This window comes from Ixodes scapularis, unplaced genomic scaffold, assembly GCF_016920785.2.
Source record: "Ixodes scapularis isolate PalLabHiFi unplaced genomic scaffold, ASM1692078v2 PGA_scaffold11__112_contigs__length_91849675, whole genome shotgun sequence".
Lineage (NCBI taxonomy): Eukaryota > Metazoa > Arthropoda > Arachnida > Ixodida > Ixodidae > Ixodes > Ixodes scapularis.
This window is the reverse complement of record NW_024609837.1, coordinates 37,774,554-37,792,832: the sequence shown is the minus strand read 5'-3', so window position 1 is coordinate 37,792,832 and position 18,279 is coordinate 37,774,554. Positions and strand designations below refer to the sequence as shown.

Sequence of the window (18,279 nt, the reverse complement as noted above, 5' to 3'; positions counted from 1 at the left end):
CCAAGCTCAAGTATGGACCGAGGCTGATGAGTTTCAAAAGGGATCGTGTGACAAAAATGCAATATTGATTTGCGTGTTTGCTAGTTAACATATTTAGAGAAGTTCTGAGACGAGCTGTACCGTTCTGATTAAAACGGGAAACACGTGTGTGGGTCGAAAACCTCCAGGCGTGACTGAACTGCGAATGTGCGACGGTCACTTAAATATTCTTTCTGAATCTGGAAAAGAGTTTAGAGTGCAGAAATGAAGTGTTTATTCAACCTTGATTCGGAAGATGTGAGCTCGCTGCAAATAACGTCTAATGTTTGGTCTCTCCAATCAACAAAAATGTTAAAGGTGAGGCTTCGGCGAGTTGGTGCATACTTTAGAATTAAAAACAGTGCAAAAAGGTAAGGACTAGACGAAGAAGTAACACGGACACAGCACTGATTTACAGCTGAGTTTATTGATCGCAAAATTTCAATATACTTGTGTTGGCACGAACAAAAAAGAAGAAACTATAGAAAGAAGTTAGCCCACGTGACTCCCGCTAAAACATGTCAAAGCACAAGAAACACTCAGGCTGTAATGAAGGCGTGCAAAAACAAATTATACACTGTTGACACATTTAAGGGTACCACAAAACTGGCTTCATGCCTTCTCAAATCTTGGCTCCGAATATATATATATATATTGTTGAGACGTTGATAAAAGAGATTTAATAGAAGATAGGAGGAAAATGCGACCAGTATGAATGGCGGTACAGCGTTCAAGAAGCGCCCGTGCCGAGCGCGCGCTTGGTCAAACACCTGCCTGTCTGTCCGTGCGACTTCTTCTTCCTTACAATATCCCCCCCCGTGTTGTAAGCGCCGGTCATCCGGCGCGTTTAGATTATGAGTCTTGGCGGTAATAGGGCTTCATGCGGCTGATGTGTACCACGTCGGAGGACTTGGAGCGAAGGTCGCGGTGCGGCGTAACGGGCTCGACTTCATAATTGGTTGGGGAAAGCTGTCGGATGACACGAAAAGGGCCAACAAACTGTTTAAGAAACTTCTCGCACTTGCCCGGTGCTCGCCGGGGAGACCACAAGAGGACTTCGTCACCTATGTTATAGGCAGTGGGGAGGTGGCGGTCGTCATAGCGCAGTTTTTGTTGCTGCTGGGATTTAAGGGTGCGGATGCGGGCAAGCTGACGGGCGTCTTCTGCTCTGGAGACAATCTCCTCTGCGTAGGGTTGCATGAAGTTGTCAGGTTGGTAGGGTAATATCGTGTCAAGGGGTGTTAGGGGTTCGGATGCATAGAGCAAGTAGTAGGGAGAGTGTCCCGTGGTAGATTGTCGTGCAGTATTGTATGCAAAGGTTACGTAGGGGAGGATGATGTCCTAATTGTCGTGATGATCGGCTACGTACATTGAAACCATGTCAGCGATAGCATGGTTGAAGCGCTCTGTTAATCCATTTGTTTGTGGGTGGTAGGCTGTTGTAACGCTGTGAACAGTCGAAGAAAGGCGGAGGACATCTTCGAGCACGTTGGATAGAAAGGGAGTGCCTCGATCGGTGATTATGTATTGTGGAGCTCCATGGCGCAGCAGTATCGAGTGGATAAAAACGTTTGCGACTTCGTGGGCGGTATCGGCGGGAACGGAGGCCGTCTCGACGTAGCGTGTTAAATGGTCAATCGCAACAAGTATCCACTTGTTGTTGCGAGTGGATTGGGGAAAGGGGCCAAGGAAGTCAATTCCGATGCGTTCAAATGGGCGCTGCGGTTGGGGAAGGGGTTGTAGGCAACCTGGAGGCTTTGTGGTAGGACGTTTCTTGGTCTGGCAGTGGTGGCACGCTCGAACGTACTTGCTGATGCTGCGGGTCATGCCTGTCCAAAAGTAACTGCCTCGGATGCGAAAGTAAGTTTTAGAAAATCCAAGGTGGCCAGCTGTAGGGTCGTCATGGTTTGCTTGGATAAGATTCTTTTGTAGTCGGCGGGGAATCACTAAAAGCCATGGCCGTCCTTGTTGTGTGTCGTAGTTTCGCCTATAAAGAATGCCATCTCTGAGTTGAAAAAGACGGGCACGGCGCTGAATTTGCACAGAAGGATGCGGCAAAGCACCTTCAAGGCATTGAATAATGGGGTGCAATAAAGAATCGAACCGTTGCTCTTGTGCAATGTTGACGGAGCTCAGGACAGCAATTGTGTCTTCGTGGGCGGAGGAGTTCGAACATTGCGACCCATGGGGAAGGGGGCATCTGGAAAGGCTGTCAGCATCAAGGTGTCGTTTTCCAGATTTGTAATGAATCGTGTAGTTATAGTCTTGGAGTTTCAGGGACCAACGTCCGAGTCTTCCTGAAGGGTCTTTTAGGGTGGATAACCAGCATAGGGCGTGATGATCGGTTACAATAGTGAAGTGTGTGCCGTATAGGTAGGGACGGAACTTCGAGATCGCCCACACAACGGCCAAGCACTCGCGTTCAGTTATGGTATAGTTACGTTCACTTTTCGTTAATGTGCGGCTGGCGTAGGCGATTACTCTCTGGACACCGGAAATGTTCTGGGCCAGTACGGCGCCGAGGCCATGGCCACTGGCGTCTGTCCGTATCTCAGTGTCAGAGCCAGGAACGAAGTGGCCGAGCACTGGAACAGTCGTTAGGGCGGTTTTCCGGGCTTGAAAAGCATTGCTTTGAGGGCGATTCCATTGGAAAGCGGTGTTGTTACGGAGTAGCGTGTTGAGAGGTTCAGCGATGTGGGAGAATCCGGGTATGAATTTTCTGAAGTATGTGCAAAGGCCGAGAAAGGACCGAAGGTCTTTTAAATTTTTCGGAGATGGAAATTCGGAAACAGCTTGTAATTTAGATGGGTCAGGGCGAATGCCATCTTCACTAATGATATGACCGAGGACCTGAATTTGGCGAGCTGCAAAGATACATTTTTTTGTGTTCAGTTGCAAATTGGCGGCGAGAAAGCAATTCAGCACTTCTTCTAGCCTGTGCAAGTGCTCGTTGAATGAGGCGGAGAAAACAATTACGTCGTCGAGGTAACAAAGGCAGGTTCTCCACGTGAGGCCCCGTAGCACAGTGTCCATCATGCGTTCGAACGTGGCAGGTGCATTGGACAGGACAAACGGCATGACATTAAACTGGTATAGGCCGGAGGGTGTAACGAAAGCAGTTTTTGGCTTGTCGGCGTCGGCCATGGGTATCTGCCAATAACCGCTTCTAAGGTTCATGGACGAAAAAAATGATGATCCCTGAAGAGTGTCGAGGGTGTCGTCGATTCTAGGTAAGGGATAGACGTCTTTAGTGGTGATCTTGTTAAGTCGACGGTAATCTAGACAAAATCGCCATGATCCGTCTTTTTGCTTAGTGAGAACAACAGGGGCCGACCATGGGCTGGATGAAGGCTCGATTATGTTTCTTTGGAGCATATCTCTGACGTGATCGTCGACGGCCTTACGTTCGGTGGGTGAAATTCTATAAGGGCGGCTTCGAATGGGAGATGCTGTGCCGGTGTCAATGTAATGAGAGACTACCGAAGTTTGAGCTAGAGAGCGGCTATTAAAATCGAAGAGTTGTTCATACGAAACAAGAAGCTTTGTTAGGGCTTCCTTCTGGTGAGGAGGCAAGCTAGAGTCTACCATTTTAGCAACTTGTGCGGCGGTGCTTTGGGCAGCTGACGGTAGCCTCGTAGATGTAAGTTCAGAGAGCGTTGCAAGCGTGGTATAAGAATGAGATGTTAGAGTGGCCAAACGTGCACCACGGGGAACAATTTGCGACTCAGTAGATGTGTTGGTGACGAAAAGAGAAACTTGTCCTTGAGTTGTCGTGGCGATGCAGTAGGGAAGAATAACTGGCTTTTTTGCGACAAAGTTGGCAATGGGTTCAATGAAACCAGTGGTGCTTTCGTATGGACGGTCTGGCAGGAGTGTGATAGCAATAGCGGAAAGGGGGGCAAGAGGTAATCGTCGTCGGTGTGAAGCGAAATGGGTGAATTTTCGTACACGTCGTAACTAGTCTGCCGAGTGCTCAAATGAAGTTGGCGGCTGGCGCAGTCAATGAATGCCTCGGTGGCCGACAAAAAATCCCATCCCAAAATAACGTCGACGACACAATTAGCAAGTACAGTAAACAAAATGATATAGGAAGTGCCTCCGATAGAAATAGGGATGGTGCATTAGCCAAGAGGTTGCACAAGTTCACTGTTTCCCATCCGTAGAAAATGTCCAGCGGGTGGAGGGGTGAGCACTTTGTGTAAACGGCGGCGAAGCTGATTAGAAATGCAGGATTTTGCAGCACCTGTGTCAACTAATGCTAAAAGTTTTTCTTCTCCAATGTAGACGGTAATAGTTGTAGGGCCAAGGTAAGAAGGATTTAGGACCGGAGACGGTAGTGCAGCCTGACCTCCATTGTTAAGACGGGCTGCGCTGCTTAGTTTGACGACGGAAGTCCGGTAGTAGCGTCAGTGAACGGCGAGACGGAGCGGTTTCGTCGAGGATAGGGGGAGGGTGATCGACCACGTCGGAATTCAGCAGCTGGAAAGGGACGTGTGTTGCGATGGTCGTCAAAATTGCGGCGGTCACTGGAACTGCCGTGGTTGTCGAAATTTCGGCGCGTGTCGTGGTCGTCAGAATGTCGAGCTTGATTCTGTGGGGTGCGACTGTAGGCTTCAGCATTTATGCGGCGTCGGCAGTAGCGGATGATATGACCTGGGGCGTGACAGCAGAAGCATATCGGACGTTGATCTTGAGTGCGCCATTCCTCTGTCCGCCGGGGTGATAGGTAGCGTGTGGATGGAATTGAGACGTTGTGAGAAGTTTGCAGAGCGCAAATGTGTGGTGCTGAGTGCTGTAAAGAGCAGATGGGTGGTGAGGAAGTCGATGGTGCCATGCATGTGGGAGACGACGAAGAAATAGGACGAAGGGCAGCACGAAGTTCGTCTTTGATTACCTGTTCAATCTTAGGCGCCTTGGGTTGCGAGATTGAAGAACTGGCTGAGAGGCGCAGGGATCCCAAGAAGTCGCGTAGTTCCTCTCGAATTATTCGCCTGATGAGATTGGGGAGGTCAGTGTCGGCAGTTGTAGTTGAAACTTCAGGGAGCCGTTCAAATCCGGTGTTGGAGATCCGACCACTTTGAAGGTCTTCATAATGCTTGCATTCTGCAATGAGCTGCTGCACGGTCTGAGGTGACCTGGGTGCGACGATGGAAAACAGCTCTTGGGATAATCCTTTGAAGAGGTGCTTGATTTTTTCGTCCTCCGGCATAGCTGCGTTGACACGTCCGCAGAGGCGAAGGACGTCCTCGATGTAGGACGTCGATGTTTCGGAGGGGGCTTGGTATCTCCTGGAGAGTTTGTCCCGCGCTTGTCTTCTGCGTTCAGGTGTACCGAAGACGTCTGCGAAGGCGGTTTTGAACGCATCCCATGAATTAATTTCTTCCTCGTGATTGTCGTACCATTGGAGTGCAGTCCCTTTGAGGAAAAATACGACGTTGGCGAGTTTGATGGTGTCGTCCCAACGGTTGTGTTGGCTCACCCGGTCGTAATTTTTGAGCCAGTCCAGAACGTCAGCGTCGGCTGAACCGGTGAAATCCTGGGGGTCACGTTGGCGAGTTTTGACCGTTGAAGTGTTGGTGGGGCGCTGGTCTCTTACATTCCCGTTATCGTCGTTCATGGTTGTGACAGTCGACCGTCCGCTGCGCAGCTCCAGGTCGGAATTACCAGATGATCAGGTTGGGGATCGCTAGCGCACCTCCACCAAGTGTTGAGACGTTGATAAAAGAGATTTAATAGAAGATAGGAGGAAAATGCGACCAGTATGAATGGCGGTACAGCATTCAAGAAGCGCCCGTGCCGAGCGCGCGCTTGGTCAAACCCCTGCCTGTCTGTCCGTGCGACTTCTTCTTCCTTACAATATATATATATATATATATATATTTAAAGAAATGACTCTATTGTGCTTTGTAATGGGGTTATTACTTCTCTTTTTCTGCCCCCTTTGCAGCACCGATCAAGTTTGCAATAATCTCTAAACCGCCCCCCCCCCCCCCTGATCACAGTCCATTAATTCAGCTTTGCCGCGCTTTCTGGAAGGAAGAATTTCTGCGAAATGTTCTCAGGCTGTCGCGATTAACGTACAATAATACACAAAAGGTCTGCGGCCCCCAGGGACACCTTCTAGGTTAGATCTACGCCCCTGTCTGCTTCCCTCTCGATGAGCATCGTACCGGTGTGTGGTAGAGCAGTTACTCTGCTTTGTGAACATTGAATACCCCAAGCAAGCGATCGTATCGAACTGGTGAAATATTTTATCGACTTCTTGATTCACGTCGGCCAATACCTTAGATTCAAAACAACATTTCGCTGCCTAATCAACCAATATCTAGTCTGCTATTCGCTTAGCGCTACTTGCGTCCGTACCACAAAACTTCAAAGCAATAGGAATCCTCGCATATTAGAGAAAAGGCTCATGACTTCGGCGTCTTCAAAAATTCAGCTTCGATTGTACTGCGCCATGCAGCACTGAGATATGTGGAAATTCGAGAATCAGACAAGCTGTGTTTTGCTGCACCCTTCGTGGATCTAGAAACACCCTGTCTTCCAACAACGACATGTTTGGCCGACGCACACAGGCATCCCCGTTCTATACGGTTTTTCTTCTGGATCTTAACACGTGGCGGTAGGAATCGCTGGTTTTTTGACAATTTTGGGTAGAGAGTTGGATACAGGGAAAGTGCTGGAAGAGCGTGCTTTTGCGGTTGCGCATTTTCCGGCGCGATGGGTTGCCTTAGCTCCTGCGTTGACTAAGAACATTTAACGGGAGAAACGCCTCCCCTGTTCGGCCTATAAAAGGAGAGGAAAGGAGACTGGGGTGGGTTAGGGAGAGATGAATAGGAGATAGCTGAGTAAACGGGGCGGAGTCAAAACGAAGAAGAGATTAGGAAGAATGTGCGGGAGAGATCAAAGTCTCGGGGAATGGGGAGTTTAGGGACGGCCGAAAAAGGCGGAATAAAAATAGTGCTAGTAGAAGGAGGAACTGGCGAGAGAAAAAAAACAAAAGTGCCCAGATTCTGTGGGGAGGCGGCAGCGAGGGCATTTTAGGAAATGATACCGGGGAAATCATTAGGAAAAGATAAAGACAGCTTAATATAGGGAAAGGCTGTCCAAGAAAATGAAAGTGGGCGAATTGGTGAGACGGTAGGAATAAGCTGAAATATTGCCCATAATTGAAACTTAAATGCTGAGAAGTTTTGAAACGAGGAGACGGGGATTTCAAAATCTGAGTATTTGTGGGAGATTGGATTCTTCCTATATTTACTCATACTTTTTTTCTTCTTGAGCGATATTTTATTCTATATTTTAGTATGTTCAATAAAGATATTAGGGAACCAATCTGTTTTTTTTTTTTTTGCTAAGAGTTACACATGAGGACTGCAAAAGAAGTGACCCCGGTGACGTCACATGACCCCCATGAGGTCACGTGACCCTCGTGAGGCGACGGCGACGCCGTTCGGAGGGAGGTGTAGCAGACAGGATGAGAACGTGAGGAGGAGGGAGGAGGGGTGTACCTTCCCCTCAGTATCCTTCCCTCCGCCTCCTGAAGAGCTGCGCTCTAATTCGGCGTTACAGGGAGTTGTACACCCTTTTAGCCAGCGTATTGCCTTGCTTGGGTACGGCTTCACTAGTTTCACATCTCTGATAAATAAGCTCCGCATTGTAGTGCTCTTCATTTAACTCTTGTTCCTTTTTTATTTTTGATTAGTTCGTTTTTTTGCTTGTTCCGGCGTATGGCCACGTAGAAGCGACTATGTTTAGGCGCGCAGCGAAGCGGACCGATGCCTTGCCCGAGGCGCATGGAACCATTTCCGGCACGCATTATCGATTAGTTTTGGATTCGCTCCCGATGCGCTGCCTTAGCCCCGAGGCACGTTCTTGCTGCTCCTGCGACGCGATCCTGGGTTCTCATCCAGCGAGACACGGCCGGAAGCGCATTCAAACACAACGCCCCAGTCATTTCCCAGTTTGCGGCTACACGCTGAAAGCATAGTTTTAATCTCGCAAACCAGCCCACAAAGTTCACTCAGTAAGCGACGCTTTAAGATGTTTCTGTGGCACGTACAAGATGTTGCGCTACAAATATGGCAACAGTTTAGTCGCGATTTGTCTTCTTCGTATTGGTGTTATGTAGTGTAGAATTTTTTATTGTAAATTATTTTGTTGGTGTTTGTGCAGTGAGCTATACTTCGGATTACCAAAACGGCTCGTCCATACAGTTGCGTCTGACTGCGTTTGACTACGTTGAAACTGCTAACCTCGAGCTCTTGCTATGGCGATCCTTTCTACGAGCCAATGGCAGGAGCTGGGATGCAGTCGTCACGCGGCGCAACGCAGTTGACGCGGCTGTGTGAACGTGTCTTAACCTTGCAAAAACGAACAACCCACTCAAGCCAATCGTAGCGTTGAAGGTGACGCACGTGACAGTGCCGAATGTACAGAGTCGAAAGTTGGAGGAGAGAAAAAGGAGGTACTCCCATTCCAGACCCTTTCTCTAGCATCCCAGCCGTCGTTTGTCGATTAGGCCGTCCCTCGAAATCCGTACAATAACGGCTTTCTTTTCCATCCCGCCTGCGGCTTCGACAGCACTGCACGTAACTAGTGAGATAGAGTATACTCATGTTTATCACTCCGACGCGTTGACTTGTTCACTGGGACTGTAACCTTCGCCGCATGCCAAGTTACGGTGAAACAAAGTATAGTCCTTTTAATCCCAGCCTCAAAACTGTCTTTCAGAATAATACAGAAAACAGCCATTTCTTTCCTTCCCGGTAATTGCATCACGGGTTTTACCAGCGCGGACGAAGTCTAATTACATATTGTATATCAATCAATCAATCAATAAATGTTTATTTTTCTCTTGTGCTAACCAACAGCTCGAAAGCCTACTGGGTTAAGCACATACAATTGAAATACACACAAAATACAGAGTAGACAAAATAAAGAGTTGTGAAAAAAAAGAAACATGAAAGCACTCAAATGTGTATATATGCCAATTAAAAACACAGGCATCAAAATGATCGTTCTCCAAAAGACAGGTTTGCACTAAAAATATCGACGTCAGTAAATTGCGTGTTTAAAACATGTTGGATACGCGAAACCGGTGATGCGTTTCGAATGAGGTCTGGGTAAAAGACTCTAGGATTTCTAGAGTTCGTTCTAAGTGGTGTGCGAAAGTGAACACAGGTGAGGAGAGTAGGGCTGTCTATTGCATTATGAATTAGCCTATGTAAAAACTGAACATCCCGAATAGACCTTCTTTTACCTAACGTGCCCAATGTTAATTTTGCTAAAATCGAATTATAGTCATAAAAACACTTTCTTCCAAAATATCGGTCGTAAATGATGCGCACAAATCGCTTTTGTACATGTTCTATACTTTCACTTGCTGTTATAGATATGCAGTTCCAGACTACAGATGCAAATTCTAGTTTCGAACGTACATGGGTACTATATAATTTCAAGAGACAGTGATGAGTGATAAATGGTCTAGTTAAGCGAGACATTATTCCTAGCGTGCGCAATGACTGGCTGACAATGGAGTTTACATGAGAAAGGAAAAAAAGATGGTCGTCCACAAGAACACCTAGGTCTCGCATCTGCGTGGTCCGACAGATCGTTTCATTTTCCAGAACATATACATAGGATAAATTGTGACGCTTTCTTGACAGCGACATGACTTTTGTTTTGCGCGGATTTAAGAAAAGATTGTTAGAACTGCATTATTCTACCACTGAACAAAGATCGTACTGCAGCAAAGTACAGTCAGTGACTGAGGTGACCTCTCGAAACAACTTCACGTCATCTCCGAACAAAAGTATTTGAGAGTGTTTTACGGACGACACCAAATGATTTATAAAAATAAGAAACAACAAAGGCTCAAGGTTTGAGCCCTGAGACACTCCTAACGTAAATATGAATGGTCGAGACAAGAAGACAGATACCCTTACACAGTTCCGCCTTTTATGAAGATAATTCCTAAACCAAGTATTGTACTCAGGACTCAGGCTATAGTCCCTAAGTTTCAGCAATAACAGCTCATGATTGACCTTATCGAAGGCTTTGGACATATCCAGATATATTGCGTCTACTTGGCCCCGAGACTGAATAATTGGAAAAGCAAAATTTATTGGAAAAGCAAAATTTCAGAGGTTTCCAAGTTTCTCAGGATGATACGGCTTTCAAAATAATGTCACCTAGAGAAGTAGTTTGACATGGTCTTGATTCCTAGTAATCCAGTTTCTGTTTCATCCGGGTCTGACGTCGTCCCCTTTCAATCGATTAAGTTGCTTTCATTTGCTCCCTCGTCTTGCTCCTCCTTCTAGTTATCACTTACTGGGTCGCCATTTTGTTCTTACTTAGTTTGTTTATTTGCTAGCTGGATCAGTCGGACGCTTGTTACCGTGCTTTATTTCTTTCGCCGCTGAGGCTGCTTCCTTTTTTTATTCAACTGACAAAGCGAGATTTTTTTTTCTAGCTCGGAGTGCAGCTTGAGTTGTGTTATGCTTTGAGCAAGGGAGACGAAATGACGCTACTCGACTAAGTCTTTGCAAAACAAAGATAAGTCAATATTTAGATGCAGTCGAGTCTTACTTCGGTGTAATAAAGAAGAGAGGGTCAGTTTGCTTTATAAAAAATAAGGGCGAAGCGTAAAATGAAGACGTAATATATATTAATACAAAAAACAGCACTACAATGTTACTTGAAGTTTGTGAATATATATATGAGGTAGGGGGATTATATAACTGAGGCGTTCTCTGTAAAAAACAACACTAAAAAGTTGTGTGTCTTTGTCGAGGCTAATCCTCGACAAAGACACAATTTTTTTTTTTTTTTACGTACGGAGGTTTGGCTTTGTACCCTGTTTATATTTTTAGACGCATTTTTTTTATTAGTGAAATTTGAAACCGTTTTTATGTCTCCTACAATCTGTGTATTTTATATCTTAATAAAAAAAACGCGTCGTTCGATCCAGCAGAACCACTTGCGCCTTATCATGTTCAACATCTTTGTTTTTTTTTTATTTCCTCATTAACAAATTCTAAGTACTATATTTTCCGGGCTATATTCCACGGACTACACATGTCTAAAAGCTGAAAATTTAGGCTGTGCGGACTATCGGTATGTCTAGGCTATACAGGAATTTCGTTTTTCAAGATCGTTTATTATGTCGAGACGTGACAGACTTGTTACTGAAAGCGGATCTTAATAATTATTAATTTATATTACAAGTTTATTTATGAGCTAACAAAACAAACATTTGTCAAAGTGTGTCGTGTATGAATAGGCACAAAGGGCGGACTTTGCACAGAGTGCGGACTATGAACCGGGTGCTTGCTGTCTAAGCAAAAAGTTTACGCTTGGTCTTAAATTGAACCCTGGGGACTATACACCGGGTGCGGTCAACAGCCCGAAAAATATGATACAGAAACTTTGTTTGTCTATTTTTTTATGTGCTGCACAATTTCAAATCAAAATGTAAAAATATATATCATAAATTGTTTCTTGAAGATATTAGTGCTTCATTAAGACACCGAGCAACGCGATACTTGCGATACATTGTAGATTTGACAACTCAGTGTTTGTTTCTAACATATGTTTACAATGAAAAAACGTTCTCATTGACATAAAGAAAAAGTTGCTCGATGTCGCACGAGTAGAATGCGACGTTTAGCTAAAAATAGCTTTGATATTTGCTACTAAAAAAGCTACGGCTCTGAGCAAACGTCGGCTTTTCCTCTGAGAACTTCAGAAGGTTCCTCTTCAATATACTTCTGATAGCTTTGAGTATCTTTGTCACTCATTTGGTGACATACGATAAACCATTTGTTAACGATAGAGCCACCCTTCAACGATTCTGGGTTCACACAAACGTTTTGGTTTGTTGTTGCCTGATGGTGAAGATTTCATCACCAACTATAACGGTGTTGTGTGTTTATCATACTTTCCAGGCAGGAGTTACTTTCGAGGTTTGACCTGTGTAACCGGGATACTGGATAACTCTGATTTCACTCACAGTCCTGAAGTTTTCGTTGCAGAGCTGATTTACTTAGCAAACGAGATTTCTCGCACCTTGTTTTAATGTCTGCTTTAGTAGAGCACTGCGTAAGTCTAGCCTAATGAAGGTGAATAGAGGAAAAGTCTTTGTTTTTAATTAAATACTTTTTTCCGAAAGCGAGCTTTCGGATACATTAAGCACAAATATTTCCAGATATGTGTCACACCATAAAAATAATCTCCCTATAATGTGAACGAACATTCAGGTGGAGGATGTGGTGCGAAAAATCAGAGAAGATGGGGGATTGCATCATTCGTCTTATCCGTCTCGGCGGGGGTATCCACCGAATACCTTTCTTTGTTCTCGCTATCTCACCTGCGTGGGTATCACAGATGGAAGCGATAAGCCTCCATCTTGGCAGTCCTGTGATACCACACTGCATCCATCGCGCATTTTACGGGTAGGAAAGTTGGAAATTTGCATAATCTATCTTCGGGGTGTCACATCCCCCGCCGGTTTAGCTTGTGAACACACCCAGCGTCTCCCAAATGCCAGAGTTTTTTTTGTCAAAAAGTTGTATTTTTAATTCAGTTTTGAATATAAACTTTAAAAAAAAAAGAAACTTAACTAGACAATGTCTTTTACGCATTTCCGAGAAGATATGCCAAGTGGGTACCGCAGTATTAATATTTAATTTTTCAAGCGTCCCTTATTCAGAGCAAGTTACCAGAAGACTGGTTATGTGGAAAGATTTTGTTCATTTAGAAATCCGAAAATAAGAGGGACCTTCAAAACTGTTGCCCTCTATATTTAACAACGACATGCTGAAAACTATTTGAACACAAAATTTCTTAACATACAGAGAAATACTTAGAGGAAAATAAGCCATTGTATATACACCAGCACGGTTTTTGGCGAAGGCTATCAACATTCAGTCAACTAATGAAGTGCACACTTGAGTTTGCATAAGCTATGAACGAACGAAGTCAGGTTGACGGAACAATTATAGATTATTCTAAAGAGTTTGACCGGGTACCTCACGACAAATTAGTAGAACAATTTGTCTCGGGATTAAATCTGGATTTGATATCAAGGATACGTTCTTATTTATTTAGAGGGACAAACGCAGTATGTCAGCTGTAATAAAGTTTTATCTCCCCCGTTAGCAGTTTACTCAGGAGTACCCCAAGGATTAGTGTTAGGTTCTTTTTAATTCTTAATTTATATAAATGATATAGCAACAAATTTCCCTTCTTCTGTTCAAGTTATATTGTTCCCAAAATATTGTACGGTATTTTCAGCAGTGCCTATAGTTCAGGACCAAGAAATTGTCCCCAGCCGTTGGAAGAAATCTCGTGGAGTAAGAAATATTTTGGGGTAATTTATTTGTATACTGTGTTCTCTTGCAGTATTACAAATAAGAAAAAAGGCATTTGAGCTCCATAATTCTCTAGGCGGCGTGGAACATAATAAAGTAGAATAATTTAAGAATTAAGGAGTTATTTTAGATAATACTTTAGCTGGAATAGTCATGTGAATTACATAAGCGCCGAGGCTTATCAGAAGTTCGGCTATCTTTGAATCCATCTTGGACATGAAAATGAAGATGTTCGATCACCTGCGTATAAATGCTCCGTACGTCCAACATTGGAATATGCGGGGTGCGTATCGAACCCGTGCAGGAAGCAGCAGGTCGCACATATAGAACAAGTAAGTGTAATTGGCACTTCTTTTTTTTTTTTTGAATACGTGTGCACTGAACCAGTTACTGCAATGAGAAGTGAAGTGCGGCTTGAATGATTAAAGAAATAAAGGAAAGTGTGTATATTAAAATAATTATACGCTGTGGACAATGGCTTGAAGAATATTAATCTTGAACTGTACATTTTGCCTTCAACATCACGGTCCTAAAGTACGAGGAAAACTAAAGCGATTTCACCCTACCAGTACAGAAATGATGCAATTAAATACTCGTTTTCTCCGGACAATTTTTGAGTGGAACGCTCTTTTAGAGCAAGTTGTTGATTTCTGTAACCCTGAAGTATTTTAAGCACAGCGGAATGAATTGTTTTGTTAAGTTTTGCACGTGAAAATGTATATCTTGAGCATGCGTGGATACCTACAACCTTCCTGCGCTCGCTTCACTCGGTGAGTGCGTGATTGAATTTATTATTTTGCGCGTGTTCTCTTTACTTACTCATGTGCAGACTGAAAGACCACAGAATTTTAAAGAAATAAAATAATATAACAAAATAAATCAAATTTATAGCTTTCTTATTACTAGGTCGCAAGCTGTGCTCTGACCGCCATTTTTTTTTAATAAAAGTAAAGGAGCGCTGCGCACTATCCCTATCCTCGCCTGCTTTGGGGTAATATTTGAAGAACAAAACAAAAACACATCAAGCATTTAATCTTTTTATTACCGTGCATTTCACTTACCATAACAACCCTTATGCGGAGTTCAGTCCTCTATATTATTTAACCAATAGTCAGGAGGAGTGAACTAAAAGTAGACATATAAACGCGAATGCATAATGTGGAACGTCGATGCGCACTCATTGCACTTGATTGGTTTAGCCGATAGTCTTGCAAAAAAAAAACAAAAAAAAAAACAGAAGAATTACGAAAAACGTGACATTGCGCTATTAGCGCTGCTGGATTGGTTCTATCGGTTCCTATCGTTGGCATTCCCTATGTGCTTAAGGTAAAACAAATTGTAGCCATTGTATAGAAAGGGACTTGGTACCGTTCTTTAACCAGCAGATTTGGGCATTGCGCGCGCTGCGCTGTAAATCAAACACCGTTCGAATATTTAAAACAAAAATTGCGTGATTTTGTTGAATACTCCATAAGTGGAAGTAGTAATACAATTTATAAACCCCTCAGATAGTGTGTTACGGCCGTCCATCGTTAACCTGATGCAATTACCTGTCATAGGGGTTTGCGCAAAGTCTGAAGCCGCATATCTCACAACCCAGGACGGACGGGGCTGATTGCATTCATTACCTCCGCATAAATTCAATTATGTTTTGTTTTATAGAAAGCCTGTAGTGGGGCATCGGCCCAAGCGCTTTTTTGCTCTCTGCATACCCATATCAGCTTTACTCGAGCAAAGCAACAAACTAAAGTAATAAAACAACAATAAAATTTTCTACAACGTTGTGTCAGAATTTAACGACGATCCCACGCCTTTGCACAAGGCCGCGACAGCGGCCGTAAATCTCATATTAATTTTATAACGGTCGCTCTGCGCAACAACAGGCTCTGCTACTCCATGAACAATGAACGTGTTATAGATTCTCGTTCAGCGTGACGATAAAAGATACCCTTTACGGAGGCAACGGGGGATTCGTTCGTTGCCCAACAGCTTCCAGACACTCAAGGCGCTGGCGGAGTAGAACATGTTCACTCTAAAATTAAGAGGATTCTCTTTTAGGCTCCTAGGAAACCTTCAGGTTACAAAAGGGCCTTAAATATTCAAGTGTCTTGAATCAAGAGCAAAACACTTTCAAAAGAAGGGTTCGTCTGGGACTGATAGACACGGGGTTTTGTAACCCCATGAGCTAACTTTTTGTCTCCTAGTGGCTCTTCTTGTTATATATAAGGTCTCTCTATCTTGTATTTCTTCATTAAATTAGCATAAAAATTCGGTGAGTGGGTATAACGAGAAGAAAAAAAAATGCAGAGCCCATGCACTTCGTGTGGAGATGGAGGACAAGCGAGGCTGTTATCTTTACGACAACTTTACGACAACTATGCGACATCTATACGATTTACATATGTCTGCGATAAAGACAGGTACACCACTTTGCTTTTTAATTGTCTTTATTTAATTTTAAGTGACTAAAGTGATCATTGCCTTTTGGTCACTATGCTAAACCGCCATTTGTTGTATTTGACTTCGGGTACGTTCTTGCGAAACGTGAGGTCGATACACGTTCTGTTGTTGGTTGATAATATACGTATACGTCTTGGTATACGACTATTTAAGATTTTACAGCAACTTGGTTTTTTTTTATCAGTGATGCTCATTAATAGCCCAAGTTTTTTTATCAGCACCCCGGAAGCGAAATTAAGTTAGATCGGCGCGTTCCGCCCTCAGCCTCTTCACAGCGCACTCTTAGTTGAGATAAGTCGGTGACCATAGATGATAACAAGGAATGAGGACCTCACTATTCAATAATGCCAAGGAATTCCGACTCACGCGGGTTGCCCCCTCTTTTTATTCATACTTGCCAGGACTCATCGGAACGAAGGACCGCCGTCTAAACGGGAGCTCTTTTGTTATCATTCATGGACCCATTTCTTTTCCAGTTCCTAGCACCTAACAGCTTTGCTGTAAAAGGTTCTTAGAAGAATACATATCACCCGTGGATATTTTTTTTGGAGGGTTAGTGTGATGAAAGAATTTCATTAGCGATTTTCAATGCGCCAAGAAACTAAAAGAGAGAAGGTGGCGAGAGCGCGCTGGGCGTCAAAACGCTATAAGCTCTTATTGGAAATATTAGTGGGTAGACGTATAGCTAGCTGGTTTTGTCTCTACTCGCTGTTCGAATGAGTTCGAATGCGAACGCCGAGCGCTGGACGCCGGCCTTAGGCAATTGAACGCCTTGGAAGTGTGAGTAGAGAGAAAAAGAAATCTAGCTTTGCGTCCACTCACTAATCATTGCAACCAGATCTGGGCGTTCTAACGCCTCCCCGCACTCTCGTCTCCTCTTCTCCCGCTATTCCTTGACGCGTAGGTTTTAGGATGCTCAGAAACATATCGGTTACGTTTAAGCGAGACCTTTGGACTTTTTGACCGAGACTGTTGACTGAGCTGATAGACACGTAGCCCTCACATCCTTCGTCAGGTTATAGCGGTAAAATTAGTGAGAAGCAAGGCTGCGTATGTTTTTTTCTAGTCTCTTTGGCACGCCTTTGTTGCTCCTCCTGCAATGTGACAAAGCGTGACCACTGATTTGTTTGCTTGCGTATTTTTATTGTTGTGGATAATTTGTCAGGCATCACTACGTGATTTGTGAGACACCCTACTGCGGTGAAACCATAAAAATGGGAGAAGCTTGCTAATGGCATTCGGCTAATTACAGGAGTTTTCATGCCTGTGCCCATGGAATCTTGGCCTGTTTTTACATGTAAATACGTCAAAGCAACGCAAAGCTTGTTTATTTTTTTTATTTTTTGAGCAAGAAAGCGCACGTATGCAGTCACAAACACTGTTGCGAAGGAACGTGGAGAAAGAATACAAGATGGTAACTGACTTAGCAGACGGTGAAAGCGGCACCATCTGAATGGAGGACGGCCAGAAATAGGAACGCATGCTCATGAACAAAAACAAACAAAACAAACGAACAAATAAGTAATAGACATGTCCCCAAAGGAGCTAAGATATAACTTTAAAAATTATTGAAATGAATCACGATACACTCTCAGCAGCTGCAAGTTCTTAAAGGTGCACCCGTGAGCATTATGAAGGTGAACAGCCCTCTTCTTGTTTGTGACGCTCCTGCAAGTTCTGGAACAAGCTCTGTTTCAGAAGAGAGCTAGAACGCAAAGCTTAAACCCTTGGCCACGTAGCATGTGAGACGTTGAATGTTAATATAGCGTTAGGAAGCCGTAAAACTGGCAACAAACCAGGTAAGGTGTTCACCTTCATATTGCCGGCGTGTGTACAATGAAATGTAAGAGAGTACGACTATGACGTATTTACATAGATGACACTTATTAAAAACGATTCAGTCTAAACATCATAGGTACGAATCGACCCTGCCTTACTCAAGCTCTGCTCGTTGAAACTAATTCAAACCGCTCAAAACATGACGCATTTAAAATGGCAACTAACGCTAATTACACCTTCACATTACTAAATACTCTAGCGCCCGTTCACACCGCTAACCTAAGTAGTCTCTCTGCATTCAGCCAATACGCTACCATTGCCGATACCCCATCCACTGGCAGCCGCCATTGGACGGCGGGAATTTCCCTGCTGCGTTCGTGACGCCACAGAAGATCCTAAGCCCCAGCGCTGGATTCTATCGACCTGGGAGCGTCACATGGCAACAAGCAGTGGCACAATTTTTGTGAACCTTCGATTCAGCACCGTCACGCTTTATTTACCGCCTCGAGTCTGTTCCAGTTATTTGCGAAAGATAAAAGACAAGAGCGCAATCAGGGCGCCTCGACGTATAGCCCTCTTTTGTCCAATCCAATCCTCTTGTCCTCGTTATTATGTTAGGTTCTTTAAAGAAGAAAAAAATATAAATATA

General features: G+C 44.1%; 1 non-coding gene across 1 annotated transcript in view; it reads right to left on the bottom strand.

Annotated features, from left to right (window-relative positions):
* LOC115329904 overlaps positions 1-12,466 on the bottom strand; it is an 84,892-nt gene extending 72,426 nt beyond the window's left edge. Inside the window, exons 1-2 of the transcript XR_006077466.1 lie at positions 12,389-12,466; positions 4,604-5,665 (exon numbers count right to left, since the gene is read on the bottom strand). This is a non-coding gene — a transcript (uncharacterized LOC115329904). The remainder of the gene's footprint in view (positions 1-4,603; positions 5,666-12,388) is intronic.
* Positions 12,467-18,279: the final 5,813 nt, after the last annotated feature.